The 14,837-nt window shown below is 35.7% G+C and overlaps 1 protein-coding gene across 2 annotated transcripts in view; it reads right to left on the bottom strand.

The window, feature by feature from the left end:
• The window catches only part of LOC144291792 (uncharacterized), a 108,133-nt gene that overhangs the window by 12,262 nt on the left and 81,034 nt on the right, over positions 1-14,837 (bottom strand). Inside the window, exon 5 of one of the 2 annotated variants that reach the window (XM_077861579.1) lies at positions 5,614-5,768. The exons of the other annotated variant lie outside the window; for it this stretch is intronic. The gene's annotated coding sequence lies outside the window, so the exon portion shown is untranslated. The remainder of the gene's footprint in view (positions 1-5,613; positions 5,769-14,837) is intronic. 2 annotated transcript variants of the gene reach the window in all.

The raw sequence follows: 14,837 nt of genomic DNA, 5'->3' as shown, positions 1-14,837 counted from the left end.
TGAATGTCTTCAAAATGACCATATCAGAATGCAAGAAAGAATCCTGGCCTCATGAGCCCTGTGCCTGTACTATCTGTTTTCATTCCCAACTCAGCCTCTTAAGTTAAGGCTCCCCAGACTTATCAATACAGGGAATTTCCTAAAAAAAATATGAATTGCTTGGATTATATACTTTGGGGGAGAAAAGAAAAAATATATTAAATATGTGTTGGTTGTTAATTGTTTAATTAGATGAGGTACAGGTAATTTTAGGCTCATCATCAAATGTTTAATTTCCTGTCATTTTAAAACTTTTTCCCCTAAATAAAACAGTTGGTTCATTAATAATTAAACCCCCATCTCTCTGAACGAGTGTAAGGAGTAAACAAGCCAATTAAAGTAATTCCCTTTGCAATACTGATATAAAAACCCTAGAGGAGATGCATGAAGGAAAGCAGATTCAGCTTCTAATAGTCAGGACTAAGCCAGGCATCTCTGTTGGAAGCCTGAACTCAGGGCACGTGAATGTGGAAGGATGCCTCTTGTTTATTGGGAGCTATTTAAAAAATTGAATTTGAGCACCCCATGTGGTAGCCCATACCCCTCTGTAGTGACTTTGTAATTCTTCTTTATAAATAGAGTGAGATAGAAGCAATAGTGTAGCCATTCTGAGGCCAAGCCTTAAGAGGCATTGAACATTTTTGCTTATTTTTTTTTTGGCATCATGTTCAGTTGCTGCATGAGGGCCTGGTTGAATTTGACAAAAGATGAGAGACTGTGAGGATAAGAGGTTAAGTCACTAGCTGAGGCTTCCTGGGCCAGCCAACCCTCACGTAAACTGGTGGGTGATGAGACCAGTCTACCCAGAACTACCCAGCTGAGCCCAGTTCAAGTTGCCACACCATAAAGCTATATTAAGATACAAAATGTTAAGGTGGTTCCTTATGTAAAGAAAGCTCACTGATACACCCAATAATATCCACGATGTTCTTCTTAAAAATCTCACTAGCTGGACAATTATTGCCAGTCACATTTATTCAATGCAGGAGGCCTGGTCCATGACTATTTGTCCTGACACTAGTGGTTGGAGAATGTAGAGGACAGGAAATTTGGTTCTTTCAATGTTTTGTCCACTATGGTAATAAGCACAGATATTGTCCTTTTGAATTAATGGTATCCTGGGTGAATAAATCAATCAGAGTATGTAAGTATGTCATACGATACACAGATACTAAGGAATTTTCAGTTTCCATTTAGTTCAGGGTCATCTGCAGTATAATCCTAACTAATACAGTCCCCTCTCCACTGGCCAGGATACAGTTAGATCTGAAATCTAACTAACTTACGTTAGTTAGTAAGTATCATGAAAGAGGTCAAACACTATGGCTTAGAGAGTTAATGACTACAGGTGCTCAGTGATTACTTCCTAGATGAAAGGGATGTGAGGCAATCCCAAAAACATGGATAGAATCTCTACACGGGAAAAAAAAAATGAGAGAAAAATATTCAAGACAAGAGGAATTATTTAAACCTAGAGCGTATGCTTGAGTTCCAGTGGAGGGAGAAGGAAAGATTTCATGAAGGTGGGTGGTGGTTCGACAACATAAAATAGGTTAAGAGTCAAGGAAAGGAATGCCTCAGTGGCCAACTGAATTTGTACTTGACTTTGACTAATGCAGAATAGGCTGTTCCTAGAAGTTTCTGAACAAGCAAAAGACATAAGCAGAGTTGGTCTTTATAAAGCCACATAGCAGATACAGAACAGATTTTAGGGGTAGATGAGCTATTGAAACTTAATAAACAAAGAGTTAATGGATTAGAGAAATAGCTACCTATATGGTGAAGATAATCAGAAGGGATTTGTGCATGATGCAATGTAGACTTTTAAGGACTTGAAAAAATTTAAATTTTGGTTTCTAATACATTGGTATGTTTCAGACAGAAATACGAAACTGAGATAAACAGTTGTTTTGAGACCGAGTTCCTACTTTTTTTTTTTTTTTATAATGTCAAATAGTGGCAAGAAAGGTAATACTAAATCTTAGGAGATGGAGCATATAGTGTTCCTAAGAGTTATTTCAAGGTATGCTAAACTTATTGGAAAATATTTGAGAAGCAGAACTTCGGGAAAAGGGGGAAAATAAGAAAAAGAAAACATGAATGTCTTTGCAAAATTCATTTCATAGCAATGAATTTTAATTTGCTTGCTTTTTGTTTTATTTTTTGGAAAGAAATCAAAGAAAGCAAGCAATATAGAAGGAAGTATGAAAATGTGACAAATTTAAAACTGAACATCTGCATACCACAGAAAGAAAAGTGAGAGAAAAATTTGACAAACATTTCTTTTAGCTCAGGATTTATTATGAGGTGTTTGCAAATTATCTCTCCAATTTTGAATATAAATTACAGAATAACTAATGCATACTTGTTATTGTGTAGTTTGTGTCATTTTATAATTTGAGTCTTGGAGCTTATTAACTTTTCTTTCTTATAGAAGTTGATTCAAAGAGCAAAATAACTCCTGAAAAAGAAATGTCAAAATATAAAAAGCATACTCAGTGCTTCAGATAGAGGAGGATGATGATAAATACATGACTTATCTTTAAGTAGAATTCTTTGTCATACTATAAAATAATTGTAGATATTATATGTATTCATACATCTATATAGTTTGTAAGAATTCATGCTCATATCTAGCAAATAATTTAGTAAATAGCTTTATATTGACTGAAAGGAAAATGGAATAAAAGTGTAAAGAAAAAAATAACAGCCTTTTTTCTGCACTTTTTGAATATACTATTAAAGCCAAATGGTTTGGAAGAAACAAATCATAGGATGATACATGCTATCCAGTTACATCAGAAAACCATAGAGTGAAGTGTCAAGCTGGAAAAAAATAAAATTGGTGTTTAAATGTACCAGTTGTAACCAGAATTTGATGAACATTAATATATTCCTACTATTAAATCTTTATTTTCTTAATCAATGACCTGTAAAACACTTAAATGATAGGTTCCAGGCAGAGTGTGGTGGAAAAAAAAACAAAACAAAAATATCTGACCATCCTTCAGAGTACCAACTTAGAACTGCCAGTATATCAGTCATGCTTATTTCAGATGTTGAACTTTTAAAAAAATAAAATTCTAGAGTGTCTAAAGTAGGAAAAAAGGAAAAAAAAAAAAAGGTCTATATCCAAAAAGAACACATTTTTATTGCCTGTGAGTTGGTTAACTATTTGGAGTATTCATGTGGTTTCTGTGGGGGTTTAGGAATGATAAATGGATGAAACCACTCCTCAAAGTTGATTCATTTACACAGTTATTCATTGAAAAGGCATTCCGTGGCTCATCGTAGTTACCTTAGAGAAAAATAGTGATATATTATCTGATCTGAAAGAAGTAGCCATAAAGACAATGAATAAGAAAAACAAATACTTATGAATTGTTCTAAATATGTGAGTGATCCAAGCAATGTATGTGATTGGCATAGAGGAAATGGAGGAGTGGGTGTGTGTCTATATTTAGATATTGTGGTTTGAGAATGCCTCCCTGCCTAGGAAATAGTTAAGCTGAAACCTGAAAGATGAGAAGGAGCTCCAAGGGACCCCATGGGAAAGAAAATCCAAGCAGTGAAAAGCTTGCCCAAGGGTCACAAAGTCAGAATAAATGCAGTATGTTTAAAGACATGAAAGGAGGCCAAAATTCCTGGAATATTGAGAGTTACGAGGAGGTCTAAAATAAGCTCAAAAAGGGACCAGATCTATTCTCTCTTTTAGTAACAATCTACCTTTGCTATGTAACAAATAGCCTCAGAAATCTTGGTGTCAAAATATAACAGTGTTTATTTCTAATAAGTATTAGTTAATCTAAGGTATTTCCACTTCAGATTGGTGGTAGGTGATGATCTGCTCCTGTGTCCACTGGGAGTATATTCTCATGTCACAAGAAGGAAGTCCACTGAACAAGAGAGTTGTAAGCCATTGTTTGCATAATAATCGTAACACCACCTTGGCCAAAACAAGTCACAGGGCAAGCACAGAGACAACCAATAGAGAAGAAAAACTTCTCTGGTAAGAAAATTTGGTGAGAGAAAAGTCAAAGCTACATTGTGAAGAGTGAGAACCATGTCTCCTATATCGTTGTAATGTATATTCATAACAAGTTGCCTCAGACATACTAGGTGCTCAAAATAGAGACTAAGACATTCAAAATGTTAGAAACATGTAATGCAAAATATCAACAGCATTGGTCTTCGTAGTCCCCTCACCAATGTGAAAATGCCTGGGTCCTTTTTAGTATAGGGAGACTTACCAAGAGCTTTCGCAGCTCAGTCTTTGTCAGTCATCCACACAGATATCAAGTGTGAGCAAAACAGAAGTTTCAGTAGCCAGTGGAAATCTAAGTTACTCTATGTGAGATATAGAACTTACCTATCTGACATGATTTCATCTCTTTATTATTCTTCTGGCAAATATCCCTTTGTCTCTTTTCTCATTTTCCTTTTTTTCCTCCTCCTTAACATTTTTCCTCTACATCCTCATTATTCTATAAAGGGATTTCAAAGGTTTATGTCCTGAATTTGGAACTGATTCTATCTTGTGATTCAATCACAGTTTAGGTCTCTGCTGTAAGTGTTAGGCTGAGTAGATATGTAAAAAGTGCTTTGATCAGCTCCAGGCATATAGTATGTGCTATATTTATCCTGAAAAACTTACCATTGTGCTAACTACAAAAACAGAGAGATGAGGAACTAGAATAACTTTAAATAGAATGGAGCTACTGACTGAAAAGAACACAGATTAGAATTCTTTAGTATCTAGCTCATGAGTAGCATGAACTAAGTAAGCTAAGTGGTAGTATTGTAGTCTCTTACCCATAACCTACTTGGCTTACTTGTATATATGTAGCTTATATTCAAGGAGGTCCTCAAAGTGTCATGAAGAAGCTTTTATATTTTAAATGTGCCATGGAGATTATCTGAGATGAGCAATCAGGGATGGCCCAATCTTCAGGCTCTACATTGCAAGGGAAATCCTTCTGAATGGTATTAATATAATTTATTAATAATAGAATAACCCTCCCTAGAGACTATTTTTACCAGAAGCTGTGAATTTTTAAAAAATTTTGACCTAGATGCACAGGTGGCTGAATGTAAGCAGCAGACCTATACACTACTCTGATGAGAGGTTGTTCAAGATAACTAGTCAACTACTGTGACCCAAATGCATTTAAAAACAACAGGAAAACCCACTGAATTTTGGTAGTGTTTTAACTCTGGCTGTTTTTGAAATTGACTTCCCTTTCAGTGAAATGTCCAGTGTAGAAAAAAAAAAAAACAAACATATATTTATTTTTTAAATTATTGACTATATTCTCTATGCTGTAGTTTTCATTTTTCATTCCCACAATATGTTTATTTTGTAGCTGAAAGTTGGTACCTCTTAATCCCCTTCACCTTCTTCACACATCTCCCATTCCTGTCCCCTTTGGCAACCACTAGTTTGTTCTCTGTTTTTATGAGTCCATTTCTTTTGCTGTTGTTTTTGTTTGTTTTGTTTTGTTTTAATTCCACATGTAAGTGAAAACATGTGGTATTTGTCTTTCTCTGTCTGACTTATTTTACTTAGCATAATACCTTCTAGGTCCATCCATATTGTCATGAATGGCACGATCTCATTCTTTTTTTAATGGCTGAGTAATATTCATACACATACACACCACATCTTCTTCTTCATTCATTTACTGATGGTCACTGAGGTTGCTTCTGTATCTTGGCTATTGTAAATAATGCTGTAATAAATAGAGAAACCCATATATTTTTTTGAATTGGTGTTTTTATTTGCTTTAGCTAAACACCCAGAAATGAAATTGTTGGATTGTATGGGTTTTGTTTTGTTTTGACTAATCTCCATGCGGTTTTCCCCAGCAGTTGTACCAATTTAAGTGTCCACCAGCACTATATGAGAGTTCCCTTTTCTCCACATCCTCTCCACCCTGCTATTTCTTATGAAGAAAACATACCTTGACAGTGACGAGTAGTATAAATATCTCAAAAATGTATAGGTGAGGGCAGTGGCCAGGATGTAGGGCGTGATTACAGAAAGAGGGAGGATTCAGGCCAGAAGTTAGAAAAGCTTTTTTGGGAATGTTAATGTAGGTGGGACTGCGCATACATTTGAATGATGAGTTATGGAAACTGCAAATAATATATGGTTTTATAATTTTGGTTAATCTATGATAGTCTCCTTTGTCATAGATTCATTTTTGTTTTTGTTTGTCTTTTAGTTGGTAACAGAGTGGATCATGGCTTTCATCTAACTGTTGAATCTTTCATTTATATTTAATTAATCCTGACAGGATTAATATTTAATTAATCCTTAATTAATTTTTTAATTAATCCTGCATTATTCTAGAGTCAAACAATCAAAAGTTACATATTTTCTTCAAAATAAACAAGATTCCCTCCAACTTTAAAAACTGGTGGCTTATATTTAGCCACCAAGCCTGTAGGAAAAGTTATTAAACCCAAAGAAGTTGGCACTTATTAATTTATATAAACTTATTACTGACCTAAACTTACTGCTTTATTCAGAGCATTTAAGGAACATGTGTTCTGTGTACACAAAAGTCTGTTATTAGTTTGAAAGTTTGTGGGCAACATTATTCTAAGAATGTTACTGAGCTATCTGCTAATAATCAAAGAATCCAACACATATTCCGCATTTCTATTTCCTAACATGAATAAGTAAATGCATTAGCTTACAAATGTTAATGACCACTCACAATAAATAGAATTCACAGATAAAATCTGCATTAAAAGATCATTAGCATTGGGGATTGAAAACACAAAACTATGAAAATGAGTTTCAAGAGCTTAATTTTCTCATTCTGTCTTCTCAGAGTTAGATGCATACCTCAAGGTATAAGTGAATCCAGAGGGCAATTTTAGTGGCATATAGGGTAGCATATTCCTTTTTTGCATTTGTAATTAGAGAAAGGGAGTTTGGGATCTTAGCCACAGTACTGGTTTAAGCCTCATGGGTGTTTTCTCAGTTTACTCAATGATAGAACACCAGGCTTGGATAGGCCCTAAACCAGATGTCACAGGAACACATCACACAGTGCTACCACTGTGCTTTCACTTCAAGTCTGCCTTTGGTTTGGGATGGGATGGTATAATATTTCTAATTTTCTTTCCCTCCCTGGGTCATAAGTGGAATACTCTACTTCTCCCATCCCTTCCCTCATTAGTTTTTACCAACCACTAGTGTCCTGTGAGCCTTCAGTGAGCTACGACATCAGAGTGCTCTGCACCCTAAGCAGCCTGTGTTTCGTTCCGCAAATATTTACTGAGCACATACATGTGTCAGCACTGTTCCTGGAGCTGTGGGTGCAGCACCAAACAAAACTCATTTCCTTCTTCCGTCTCCTGACATCCCGGTGAAGGAGAAAGGCAATAAGCCAGGATGAAAGGTAAAGCAGTGTGTATAAATATTGATGGGGTGTTTTTTTTTTTTTTTTTTTTTTTTTGATGGGGTGTTATATTAAATAAGGTGGCAAGGGAAGGACTCCATGGTGAAATGACATTTGGAAAGAGATTTGAATCCAGTGAGGCTGTGAGTCATGTGAATATATGTGGGAGGTGGGGAGGATGCTCTAGACTTGGTGACAGGACATACAAAAGTAAGCAGAGAGTGTGGTTGTCCATTTGGCAAGCGCAGAAGGCTGATGTGTCAAGGATGGAGTGAGCAAGTGAAAGCGATGGAAGAATTGAGAAGGAGGTAGTTGCAGTCAGACCATAAGACCCTAAGGGCACTGAAAAGGTTTCATTCTATCTTAAGGCTAACAGAACATAAGTCACAAATATGAAAAATAAATTTATGACTATAGCACTAATAGCTTCGACATACGCCTAGTGAAAATGTATGATCAAACACTGAAATTAGTTTTTTATTCATAATCAGTCCTAGATAATCATATGATTTTATATTGTGTGTAAATACCCTGAAAATCCTTCTGAACTGTCCTTGTGGGGTGTTTTTCAACCATGAAAACCAGCAACCTGGCCAGCAGTGAATATGAATGCATCAACAGAAAGAAAATTCCTGGATTGAGGCATTTCTTAAGGTCACATCTGAAATTATTTTTGAATATGAAATGCATTTGAAATGCCCTTTAGAGATTGTCTCTTTAATCCAAAGAAAACAAAAAATAAATATTTGTGTTTGTATTTTTAGTAGGCATTAACCTTCAGGGAATTGAAAGAGGTTGGAGAACGAAGAGGTGTTTTATATTAAGTTAAATGTATTCAGCCCATTTGATGGTAGACATTTTACCTGTTCTTTTTTTTAGTATAACTTTTCCTACACCTTAAGATAGTCTGGCATTGAAACTCTGTAAATACAGGTAGATATCTTGGTCCCACAGGAACATAAAATAAATATAGATTTGCTCCCAAAATATATGCTGTTTTCTCCCCAAGTTATATTAACTCAAAAAAAAAAAAAAAAACCCAGCAGGCTTTGGGGTTACTGAAAAGCTGTGTAAGTCATCTAAAATCAATACTTTTGGCCTTGCCTAGTCTAATACCAGGTGATGTCAAACTTAGAGTTTAGAGAGAAATGGCTCCACTAATTAAATGTCTCACAGAAAAATGACTTTTCTTGTCAAAGAGACTATACCTTACTCTGGATGGAGTACCTGCTAAATGCCAGCCTTACATAAGGAAGAGTTTCTTTAAGTTCTAACCTGCAAATTTTATGGGCATGAATTCTGCCAAAAATGTAGATATTATCCCAACTGTTCTAAACTGCTATAGCTAAGGTATGAGCAACTGTGTCACTGCCTCCTCAGCACCTGCCAGAGCCAACTCCTCTCCCCTTTTTCCCTCTTTCTCCACACTCCTAAAGCAGCTCCCTAGCTGCCTGCCACTAGAAGTTTTCTTTGGAAATCTTTTCATTTGAAACTTGCCTACATAAAGTAGTTACAGTTAGCACAATATTAGCTATGACACGACTCAGTGCTACAGTGACAGTATTTAAATTGCAGGATCAGACAAGGAAGTCAGAGTGGATGCAAACTGTCAAGAAAAGTAGTTTGGTACTTGTGAGGTTTCTTCAAGGCTGTAGAAGGGAACTTCTCTTGTTAAAGGTGGAAAATATATCTATTCCAGTCTCTGAACTTTAAAGAATATCTCTCTATAAAATAGCAATTACCTTAATACAGAAATGCCTAAATATGATCTAGAAAGCGTTTTCTGATGTCTGTATCAACACTGTCTTTTTAGACCACTCCCCCCACCCCGATTCAGACCTGAATACTGGTTTGTGTATGGTTTGAATATTGTTGTCTATAGAAGGGTTACCAGGTGCAAATATATGCCCATCCTGATGCTTAAGTAATTCTGATTTTTTTTCCTTGAATTGATCTTTGGAGTACATGCATGTGATAGGGCAAACATATTCTTTTCTGTAATTTTTCAAATCAGAAGTGCAGTTCTCAACTGCATAAAAATGTAAAATATTACTTTAAATTACAACCCTACTTTACTGTTACACAGCCCATGTACTACTCTGCACATAAAACAAAGTCCATAATTATTATAATTGCTTGTCATCATCAGATGCTTTAGAACCATTAGTTGCTATATGAATTATAAACATGTTGATGAACAGAATAGTTACCATTAACATCATGGTCAATGGTAGGTTTCTCACAGTTAATGAAGTTTTAAAAAAGGAAATTCATTAATTTCCTCTTAGGAACTTGCTCTTTATTGGTCTCTTAAAATGTCTTATAAATTCTACTATTAGAGGATAATGATGGTATGAGGGGGGGAGATAGTCTGAACAATATGTACTGAAATCAGTAAAACCTGAGTAGTTGTGCCTAATGACAGGTTGTAAAATGATCTTTGTATAGAATATTTCCTTCGATTTTGTTGTTCTTCATCAGTTCACCAGAACAAAAAGGGAAAAATATCAACCTGGCATGACTAGAGCTGAGTTTTTATTTTTTTTATTTATTATTTTTTAGAGCTGAGTTTTTAATATTCCTTATATAGAAACCCTGAGATGCTCAGGAAAAGTATTTTCTAATGTGCACAAATCAATTGCAATCTTCCAGTGAAAAAACAATTAGAAGGTTGAATTAATATTACAAGGTGTTCATGTCAGAGGACAATGCTATTTACACGGTACTACCTATATGCCAGGTGCTATGTTAGGTAATTCATATTAATTATCATATTCATAATTATAGAAGAGGACACTGGAGCTTACGGAAGCAAGGCCAGTGTCTTAGAGGACAGAGCTGTGATTTTAACTCAGGCATTCGGACTCAGAAACGATATTCTGGTGCTTTTCCCAAATTATGAAGATATAATGGCAACATTTATTTAAACATTTCCCATGCTAAATATTTATATGTTATTTAATTTTCGTAGCAGACGCTATAATTTATCACTATGCATTGTAGTTTGTTAGGTTTTCTATTTCTCAATAGCAGGAATAACTGTGTTGGGCATATGCGACTCCCATAATGCTTTACAATGACTTGTAGGTGTTCAATAAATGCACATGAAACGTACAAATCATGTACATATTTACCCTGTACCATGAGAGGAAAAAGCGACTCTATGCATTTGGTAGCTTCATAATTGTAATTGTACAGTAGGCTCTGCATTCCCTTTGTAATTTGCCTCTGAATTTTATTTGAATTGTTATTATGGCTTATTGAACCTTAAAGTTTTACCATACAAAATCCTTTCACTGTTATCATATTATAAGGAGTAAGCATACAGTATCTATTTTATGTAACATGTTAACTATATTTCATGTATTTAGTAAAAGAAACAAGTGTACTGCGCTCCAAACAAATCCAAGATGACAGAATTTATTAAACCACCCCAGTTTCCTTCTAATGATATAATTGCAAACAGATTTAAAACAATAACAAAACAAAAACCTTTTAAGTTTACCTATTTAATTCATTTTCTGAGAGGCCAGGACAGTAATCAGAACAGAGTGACTGAAAAATCCTTGGACTGGCAAAGAAAATAATTTAATTGTTATGGGCAAAATATCCTTATTAACTATAGTTTGTCACCATATGTTGATATGCTTTGAGAAAACCATGTCTCATTAGCATTAAAAACTTATTGATTACTGAAAATCTTGTATATTAATCATTAATTTACCTTATTATCTACTTTTAAATTATCCCATGCATGTGCTTACTTTTAACTAAAATCTCTTAAATTTTGTTTCAATTTTTTTTCTGATTTTATTTTTGTTCTTTGTCTTCCCTTTAAAAAAATTCTTCATTTTACTTTCCATTTGACACGTTTTCTTTCTATTAACCTTCATCTTGTTGTCTGCCTGTTTCATATTTTACTGTTGCTATTCTCCATTTTAAAGAGGAACCTTATTTAAATTCCCAGGATATCGCTATGCAACACGCTGTTCTCACTGGATGCTAACAAAAAAATTATATCTAAGTAGCCACACTTGATTTCTTCAAGTATTCACTGTTGTCTTCCGTATGTCACGTGTGTTCTAAGTGTTATTGCTAGAGCAGTGAAGAGAACAAGATCCCTGACTTTTTCTAGTGGATAAACTAATAATAACAACAAATACAATTTTACTGTTAATTAATGATATGTGTTATAAAGAAAACCAAACGAGGTAAGGTGATAGAGAGCAATATAGGAAGAAGAGGCTATTTGGTGATGAGAGAAATCATGTCTGAGGAGATAAAATAAGAGTAGAGGAGGAAATTAAGAGAAGGATACAGCCATGCTAATATCAGGAAGAAAACATCCTGAAGAGGGAGCCTGAGGTGGGAATGAGCTCCGAAGGACACCATAACTCTGGTGGGATAACAAGGAAAGAGAGGCAGATGTAAGGTGGAAGAGGACGACATGGGAGTCTTTGGATTTTGTTCTAACTGGGATGGGAAGGGATGGGAGATTTTAAATAGAGTAGTGACAAAAGCCCCTAACCTCTTGAAAGGATTATGTTGGCTGTTAGATGTCAAAATGAGCTATCGAGGGGACAAAAAAAAAAAAAAATATATATATATATATATATATATATATATATATATATATATATATAATATGAATAATAGAGGAAACTGAATGTAGCTGGCTTTGAAATATATTTTTTAAGGTTAGAGATGCTAAAACTCCCCAACCAACTGGATGTGGGGTATAGGAAATTTGAAGATACCACAACCCAATCACACTGTACAGAAACCCAAACAGTAAATGGTATTTGGCATTAATGAAGCTACTCTTCTAACAGCATAAATTATTAGAAGCACTCATTGACTTGCAAATATTATTATCAGTGGAGAACGGAAATGTAACATGAGAAAAAGGCTGAAAATTTCCAGCACTGCGTGCTGTTCCAGAAGTAAGCAAGATGGTTGCAGAGACGTGAAGCTGGGAAATTAGAACATGAGAAAGTGATTCCAGGATCACGGTGTTTCTTCTCACCAAGCTCTGGGCAAACAGGCAATGGGATGAAAGGCAGACAGCAAGATGGGAACGGGAGAAATCTACTGACCCCCACATTTGTTCTCAACAAATATCGCCAGCCACTCTTTGCTGTAATCTTAGTAATATTAGCAATACTAACATTATTTCTCAGTTACCTAAGGCTTTAATAAGTTCCATGGATTGGCCAGGGGACATGCTCACAGGTATTAAACATTCTTTCAATGGGGAAATCCATGCTGAGTTCTGAAAGGCCGCCTTACAAACAAGCATTGTAAGCAAGGGTCTGTCTATAGACTTGGGAACTGCATATACTCGGCCCACTTTGTGATCTTCTTCCCTAGCACATTCATATTTACAACTATGGGTAGGACACTACGCTAGAACTGCCCAACATAGGGAGGAATCGAGATCGGATTTGAGCTTTCTTAAACATGATTTATCTGTTTCTATGATCACAATTTTAGTCAAACTATGATGTTAAAAGGAATGATTTTGTAGAAGACTCTTTGAGATTAGATTTGCTCATAACCGAATCTGGTATCCCACACAAGTCTTCTGTCTCTACAGCTGGGCTTTTTCCCACTATTATGCACTATTTTTCTAGCAAATTGCTCTGGGGGTTATATCAGAAGAGAAATTATAACAAAGGACAAGGTTCAGAAAGAACAAAAATGAAAAGAAAACTACACAGGACGATTTCCCTCAATCGCTCTATAAAAAGGCTGTGCTGTGCAAGAACAAAGGATACACAGTAAGTCCACCAAACTGGGTTGTCACTGGAGGGGAGATGGAGTGCATTGGGCTACAAAGGCATGAGTGAATAAATATATACATTATAAAAGCAAGTAAATGACTTAGGTGGACAAATGACAATGATGTCATCGACTGAGGCACCTGCTTCTGAGCTTCAAAACAACCACCACCACCACGAACAGCAACAAGATGAGTTGATACAAAACTTTGAAAGTTGAAGTGCATTTTTCCTAAGAAACACGTTTTTTACTACTCATTTAGAAAGCTTATGTTTGGCAATCTATTTTCCTGCCTACTTAGGCACCCTCTACATCTCTCTTCCAAAGGAGATGCCAAAGGAATCTGTCTTATACACCATAACACACCCTCCACCCTCCACTCCCATTTCTAGAGCTTCCTAACAGGTGCTGCTTCTACCACATGTGTTCTCCATCTATAGTTCCTGACTGCATATTATTACCCATTTTATTTTAGGGTCAGATGTAAGAGAGCAAAGGAAGTATGCTCAGAATGCATCTAATTTGGACTTCCACTTGGTTTTTGCAATGTTCTTAAAATAATATACACTGTTAATTTTTCTCAACAGAAAGGAGACCTTTCTGTGCAAGTTGGACATGTTGATTAGGAAGCAGGAAAGGGAAAGACAGAGATGCCAAGAAAAATGTGCTATTTTAATATCAAGCAACACAAAAGAGGCATAGGGTTATTTCCAGCCTGAAGTTGGAGACTACATTTGGAGCAAAACTCTAAGATACCAGATGCTTAACTCAATCTTCTCTTTTCAATTGAGGTGAAATACATATCACATAAAATTAACCATGTTAAAGTGAACAATCCAGTGACGTTTAGCACATTCACAATGTTATGCAACTATAACTTCTATCAAATTCCAAAATATTTTCATGATCTAAAAGGAAGCCCATTAAGCAGTCTCTCCCCATTTTCCTCTGCCCAAGTCCCTGGCAAACATCAAGATACATTCTATGTCTATAGATTTATTGATTTCAGGTATTTTGTATAAACAGAATAATATAATTTGTGGCCTTTTGTATCTGGCTTCTTGCATTTAGCATAACGTTTTGGAGGTTCAGCCATGATACAGCACGGATCACTATACCATTCTGTTTAGGGATCCATAATATTTCATCTTATGTATATACCAAAATTGGTTTCTTAATTAATCTACTAATGAATGGAGACTTAATTACAATGGCTACAAACACTGTAGTTTTTTTTTTTTAAGGTTTTTTATTTATCCATTAATGAGAGACACACAGAGAGAGAGAGAGAGAGAGAGAGGCAGAAACACAGGCAGAGGGAGAAGCAGGCTCCCTGCGGGGAGTCCGATGCGGGACTCAACCCACACCCTGGGCCGAAGGCAGGCACTAAACCACTGAGACACCCTGGCTGCCCTATAGTTTCTTAAATATAGCCAATAAATCAAGGCTATGTTTCTCCAACCCACACAAAGGTTCTCAGTCACTCTATATTTGGGGGGACTTTCACAGAGGTATCAAATACGGTCTCTTCTACCATCATGTCAGTACCTAATACTCAGTTACCAATTTTTCTGCTAATTTTCACCGACTGCTAATTGTGCCTCA

The sequence above is a fragment of the Canis aureus genome, chromosome 20 (genome assembly GCF_053574225.1).
Source record: "Canis aureus isolate CA01 chromosome 20, VMU_Caureus_v.1.0, whole genome shotgun sequence".
Taxonomy (NCBI): Eukaryota; Metazoa; Chordata; class Mammalia; order Carnivora; family Canidae; genus Canis; species Canis aureus.
Note: the sequence above shows the minus strand (reverse complement) of the source record. Positions and strands in the feature narration are given on the sequence as shown.